A 7,725-nucleotide genomic window follows, 5' to 3' on the forward strand; every position below is an offset into this window, starting at 1 on the left:
GGCAAGCAGCCAAGCAAGCACTGCATATGCGTGCAAAAAAAAAGGACCAATTGGTTGCCCGTAGGAGGAACTTGAATGCATATAATTTTTTAAAAAAATATATATTTAGTTATCTATATCTATTGTTTTAGTATGTATATATATGTTTTTAGTCTAGTAGTACACTTCATAGTCTAGCTCGGTGGGTGTAAGTTTCTACATCGGTTCATGTAGTCAGGTAGATTTGTCAGTATCACAAAAATATTTTTATGTTAATAATTAATCATATTCTCAACTTTTTCATCTATTTATATGGACTTAAGTCTGATCAACTTAAAAAAACTCAATTTAACCTATCGAGATAGATACAACCATCCAACACTTATTTTTTAACAAATATGTCTATAACTTTACAGGCAAAACAACATACCGGTAAGACTGTCCCCAACAATATTCCCTTCATTTCGTTCCCTTCCCGATTCCCTTCCCCATTTTCATTCCCTTTATTTCCTCTCATCTCCAACAGCTTCCCTTCGAGGGGAATCGCGAAGGGAATGGAGAGAGAAACCCGTGCTGAAGGGAATGACCTTGGGAATCCCTTCGCGACGGGAACCGTGAAGGGAATCCGTTGGAGCGCTGAAAGGAACGAAAATCACGTCGTGAAGGGATTTTGACCCCTGAAGGGAATCCGTTGGACACAGTCTAACCAATCATGCCCAAAGTGGAGAGAGAGCTGGTGTATATTCACTTAATTATTACGGTTTATTACTAACTAATCACACAGACAAATACAAAAAGGTTTCAAACGTATGCATTTTTTTAAAAAAAAATGTATGTATGATTTCAAGAAGCAGAAGTATCGATAGCGTGATGGATCCTATGTAAATTTGTTTCAGCTAGCAGTAGCATTTCACATCGCATTGGATTCTCTTTTTACTGTGGCGTTTGTTTACCCTTTTGTTGTTGTTGGTTCTGATGGGCGGCAGCGACACATTTATAGGAAATCTTTACTTTTCCTACCGGTAAAATTTCCTTGCGTTTCCCTGCATCGAGAACCGCGCGCCAGCTGCCGAGATAACAGAGACTTGCAACTTTGCATGCTTATTTTGCTATCTTTTTTTGGGGTCTTGGGAAAGCCTTGCTTGTCTTTGCGACAGAGAGAAAAGCTGGATGGATTGGCGGTTCATGGTCAGGTGACTGTGCAGACCCCGGGACCTTTTCTGGGGTTGCATACAGTCGTTGTGCAGGAGAGTCATTTGCCTCTCCCTGACCCTGGGTTTGCAGGTTGGGACCTGGGAGAGAGAGAGAGAGAGCGCTTTTGGTTGGACAAGTGAATGGGTCAAATAATTTCTTTCTCCTTTCCGGTTTGTTCTCACGTCTTGTGATGTCCTATGTTGTCTGCTTGACTGTCAAGAGCAGCAGAGTGCATGGATAGGATCTGGGGTTGATTGATGGAGTATTTATTTGGGGTGTATGATAGAATGATGCCTTCATTATTTCATACATATACATCATGTAGGCTAAATTGACCATAGTACAAGAGTAGTACTTACTACATAGCTGTAATCTACTGCGCCATGATTTGCAAACCTAAAGTAACCATCATCACAAAACCAGTATTACAGACTATCATCCCTATCTACCTTCTGTTCATGCTATAGCAGAATATTCCCCCCAGACAAGGAAAAACACAACACAGACTACGCGGCCAATACTGTATCTATCACTCACAAATTCCTGGCTTCTGCAGGGGCAAAAGCAGGTACTCCCAACCAAATGCACACAAAGTCTCCACTGCAAACTGACTTTGCCGCCCTTGTCTGGTAGCCTGATCATCCCCCTGCAGCACTTTGTTGGCATCATTTCAGGATCATGGGTCCATCATCCCCAATCTTATCCTTGTTTAATAATATAATCTCATTTGAACAGAGCTGAAGCTGATCTACCCCTGCCTCCTGCAAGATCGGTAGTGCGACAATGATAGTCCATTTCTTTATGAATTGATGTGCTCGTACCCAGTTAGTTGCATGTGGCATGTTTTGATCCCTACTTAGAGCAACTCCAACCAAACATCTATATTACCATATAGATTGCAACCTATAAAGATTCTTCATCCATATTACTCTATTACTCCAACAACACATTCATATTTCACCTTCTAAATACTCTATCTCATTATTTAATAGTACTAGCCCGTCAAACAGTGAGTCTACACGGGCTAGCAATGTAAAAACAGATATATTATTAGATATTGTGTTATATTTTATTCTTTATATTGTAAGCATGTTTATGCTGAGAATATATCAAAATCTTAATTTTCATGTATATAGTCTGCAAATAGAGATATATTATTTTTCTAAAATATTGGAAATTCCTCTTGGTATGAACTGCGCACATAGTTGTTTAACAGTTTGATAAATGATTTAAAATGGCAAATTATCAGAGCCAGTTGGAGTGAGCCTGAAATTGACGTTGTAAGAGGTCCTCATCGCCTCAGCCATAAGGATATCGTTCGGCTCACATGTTCTTTTTGTTGCTCTTCCTTTTCTCATCCTTTTTCTCACCAACTTGTGGTTGCATGTGTAGATTTGTTGATTGGTAATGTTTTGTTGCTCGTTGCTGCAGAAAGATTATCTAAACATATACCATCTTATTGTGTATTCATAATTGGTAACAGTGAGGGAAGATACTGTAAGTTAGTATCTAATTTTTTTTAATGTGCATAATAACTTATCAAATAACATGGCTAAAATACCAAAGTGTTTTTAGAAAATGGATATTGTAAATACCAAAGTATTTTGCATTGTGAAAGATGTACATAGTACACCAAAGGATTTCTTTGTACACATGCATTTTTTTGCGACGTTTTCTTCAGGAGATTCTTCATCTGAGATTAGAATCTTTAGTCCTTCTTTGCTTGTGATATGTGATACAGCAATATACAGTTGTCCGTGTGTGAAGAGTTGCTTAGGTAAAAAGAGTCCAACAATTTTTAGCCATTGCCCCTGACTCTTGTTTATCGTCATTGCGAAGCACACGGATATTGGGTACTGCCTTCTTTTCAACACAAATGGGCACTTTGATTTGTTTGGTGACATGATGATTTGTGGAATGTACAACTTATTTCCAATGTTGGTACCGGTTATGATTTGTGCTTTGATGAACCACTTCCCTAGCTGTGTTATAATCAACCCCGTGCTATTGCATAGGCTAGCACTTTGATTGATGTTTCTTAGCAGCATTATTGGCAGACCAACTTTCAATCGTAGCTCATGATTTGGTGTTCCAAAGAATTTCAACTATTGAGGAACTCTACCGGATACAACCGATCTTTAGTTTCTTTGTTTGACATAGCTTTGCAAACTGTATTTGAGCTTAGATATGTTGTTTCTTCACCCGGTATTTGACTCGTTATGTAAGAGTTTACCTCGTCCACCATCTCATTTCTTGGACATAAGATGGCCCTTTCTTCTAGGTATGTTCTGTTTTTTAGTTCCTATACAGGTCAAGGTATGTGCTGTTGACAATTGTCTCCATTTCGTTTGATCCTTTTTTGCAAAATCAAGTCTTCAAGGATTTTTATCTATGCCTCATCCTCTTTGTTTCCTGCTAAGCCATCCCCAATGCTAAGTATCCATTCAGCAAATTCCTTGGTCTTCTTTTGTTCTTCCGTAGAATCTGTAAGTGCAGTCAGGCGCATATTTTGTGCAAGCATAATTTCTTCGAAGTGCCTCCATAAGTATGAACACTTTAGGATGCATCAACAATATGAGATCTGCGTCCTTTAGGTATGACTAGCAATGTTTGTCTGAAATCACCTCCCATTACTATTGTCATCCCTCCAAATGGCTTGTCTTGGCTATTGCTATTTGTATTTCTTAGAATATCTCTCAAGCTCTTGTCTAGTGCCTTGAAGCAGTGTTTGTTTGTCATAGGGGCCTCTTCCTATAATATAAGAGATGCCTTGTTTAATAGTTTTGCAAGAAATGATCCCTGCTTGATATCGCACATCGACTTGTTGTTGATGTTTAGTGGAATGTGAAACCTTGAATGTGTTGTTCTTCATCCTTGTAAAAGAAGTGCTTCTATCCCACTGGAAGCCGCGGCTAAAACAATTTTTCCTTTAGATCGCAGCGATGTTGTGATTGACTTCCAAAGAAATGTTTTCCCTATTCCACCATATCCATTGACAAATATCAGTTTGCCAAGTTTTTCGTTTACTGATTTTGTTATTGCATCAAAAGCCTTTCTTTGGTCAATATTCATTTTCCCTAGGAGTTCCACATACTCTTTTTCAAGAGAACATCTGTCATAGTTTAGCTCCTCATTTAGCAACCTATTTCGTAGACCTTGCATGACTTTGTTGTCTGGTAGTTGCATTCCGTCGAAGTCTTTTAAAGATTTTTAGCTTTTTCTTAGAAAATACTCGATTTCTATCAGTGTTAGATTCTTATTTGATTTGGTTGTAGCTGTAGTGTTTCGAAGTTCAGGATTCTCCTTTAATACCTTTGGATGTCTTCAGAGAGTGGTTCTCAATTTGACTCCCACAGTTTGGCAAGGTCCATGACTTCACAGAATAGTAGTATTTGCAAAAAAAATTGGCACATCTGTGGTGCAGAAGCCCAATACGATGCCTCTTTGATGCAATCATTCCACTTGTTGTCATCCTCTAGTAAACCAGGGGTATAACACGCTGATTTGTAAGTTTGGTGGATAATACCATTCACTGTTCTAATGTCTTTGAATGATTTGCATCATTTCACGGTGTTCAGCAGTATTCTCAAGTAGTACCTATCACCACTTACGGGATGGGCATAATAGACCATGCCTATGGATCTTTTTCCGCCATATCTTGGTCTTCATTCCTTTTGCTTTGCATGCTAGGTCCACTTTGTTGGAAATTCTGCATATGTTAGATTACGGGCATCTGTGTGCAGCCGATTTGCTGTCATCCACTCTGTAAAAAATGTTTTTTCTATGCCAGGGTGATATACAATCTTCTCAAGATTAATGGAGTCAGGAAACACGACTGCCTACTCATTTTCAAGGTGGAATTGTAATCTTTGGACATATGGTTCTCTGTGTTGATACTCGAATCCAAATATACGCCAGGATGCTTCTTCGTATTAAGAGCATATATAAAAGTTTTTAAGCATTATCAGCCTATCCTGTGCATCGATGATACTTGCCTTACCGGCAAGTACATAGGACGGACCCTGACTACTATTGAGGTTGATGGGAACAACCAAGTTCTACTGTTGGCCTTCGCATTTATGGAGAGTGAGAACACCACTAGTTGGTATTGGTTCATGTACCGTGTGCAGATGATAATTGTTGATGCTCGGTCAAATGTGTGCCTTATACATGACCAACATGTTGGGATACTCGCGACAATTCTGGATCTACAAAATGGAATGGTTGACGGCTTGATTGGACCTGTGTGGCTAGATCTACAGAGTAGGTGGTGCATGAGGCATTTGTGTGCAAATTTCTTCTGTCAATTCAAGAACAAGAACCTCATGAACAAGTTTAAGAGGTCATATGGTCAGAACCAGCAACAAAAGTTTGATACTCTTTGGAATACAATGGATGAGCTGACGAAGAAGCAAACACAAGAGCATGCAGGGAGGCCCGTGAGGAGACCAGAGGATGAACTAGTACCTCCAGAGTCTCTGCCAAAGGACAATGAAGCTGGTATCACATGGAGCAACAAGTCATCTACCAAGTCATTTAGCGAGTGGATTAAGAATGAGCTGAAGGAGAAGTTAGCTCTTTTCTACGATATAGATGGGACTAAGTATGACATTATGACTACAAATTAGAAGAGGTTTATAACTGGGCAATGAAAGGTGTGAGGGGTTGACACTAGTGGGGATTGCAGAGTTCATACTTCAAGGGATCTGTAAGTATTTTAGGGACCGCTATGCAGTGACAGATTCACACGACGCTAAATGATGCTCGTCTGATTTATGGGACGAAGATGATCAAGTACATGGAAGAGAAGACAATGAAGGCAAAGATGCACCAAGTGAAGATTATGGAAACTGCACAGCATATAAACAAAATTCTATGCAGGGACAAAGGAACGAGGGGGCAAACTTGAGAGCGTTATCCAAGAGTGCACCATATTTGTGGATAGGTGCTTTTGCATCTGCTACAAACCGATGCTACTATTGAAGCCATACTACCATGTGATTGTCGTGTGTAGTGACAGGGATGAGGACCCAAAGGTACGTCTCCAACTACTTTAAGAAGGAAGCTCTGTTGACACCTGAATGTTGGTGATATACCCTAGAGACGATCATATGTACGGAGTGGATCTGCGAATGTGATTTAATATGATTGAATGTACATTAAGATTTAGAGTCATGATGGACTTTAATGTGATTAAAGGTCCATTAGCGTACTCTATATAAGAGGAGGCAGGGGCCGTGGGCGCATGAGTTAATTTTCGCCACCAAGACTCTAGCCACCACCTCTTCCCAAACTCACTGCGAAAACCTACTTGGACGCGCGGTGCTAACACACCAGCGTACGATGTTCTATCCCTGTACGTGTGGATACCGTGGTGGCACTGTTGCGATTGTTGCAGTTCTGATCGACGGTAAGGACACTAGGATGGGTTCAACTACTTCCTCATCGCGATCAAGGACGTGGTCGAGGCTTCCTGTACGTGGTCGATGAGGTGGTCAACGTGATCGACTACTTCCTCTATGTGGTCAAAGCTGGTCGAGGACGTGGTGCACATGGTCAGAACTACTCGAAGCTGATCGAGGAGCGTAACCACCTGCGCGTGGCTGGTCACGGATCTGATCGAGATGTTACTCGAGGAGTTTGACACGTATGATGTTGGATTGGTCTACTCTAACTCTTCTTCCGCTGCACTGCGTGTTAAGTGGTAACGATCTATAATCTGCTACTTGCATGGTTTCCTGAGTGAATACAGTAGAAAAATTTATTTTTAGGCTAGCGTAACCAACCCGTTCTCCAACACTGGAACCATATGGTCTATGATTTTTGGATTTATGGTTTTTTATGAAGAAACTCGAACCTGATTATTTGTTCATCCCTGATCCTGGCAAGATAAAATAGAAGAACGGATGTCGTAGCACTACGAGGCTCCATAATGATATGGATGAAACAGAAGCTAGGCGTCGCGTAAAATGATGCAACAAGTGCAATAGAACATGATACACTTACAAGAAATACATCGTTGGTGTCCCAAGTGTGAACCCCGCAGAAACAGGTCCTTCCGGGTTTGGTGCAGATGGCAAACGTCCTCGTTGACATCTATCGTCGGCTCATTGAGATCGATTAATGTTGTAATTCATGGTGTGATAAATATTCATATACACAATATTATACTTAACTGTTTTAGTACTGAGAATGTCATTATGTGCGAGGTTGTAACATGTTAGGTTGTGATTTATTCACATATTTATGTACAATTTAAACAATCTATTATGTCTTATTATATGTTAGATGCTTACTTATTCAGTTTCCACAAGTAAGGACCAGTCTAGACCACTTTAAACCAGGTCTAGATTGGTCGACACTTCTTACTCTGTGTTTCTTTTGCATATAAGAATGTATATAACTTGTGAACATGCAGTTACGACGCAGCTGGATCTACTTGACCCTCAGCTTGATGTAGGCACCGTTCATACCGCATCGCGGTGCAGGTTGAGAAGCTCCGGGTACTATTACCTCGTGTGCCGGATGAGCTCATGAAGATTGACAAGTACT

This window comes from Phragmites australis, chromosome 1 (genome assembly GCF_958298935.1).
Source record: "Phragmites australis chromosome 1, lpPhrAust1.1, whole genome shotgun sequence".
Classification (NCBI taxonomy): Eukaryota; Viridiplantae; Streptophyta; class Magnoliopsida; order Poales; family Poaceae; genus Phragmites; species Phragmites australis.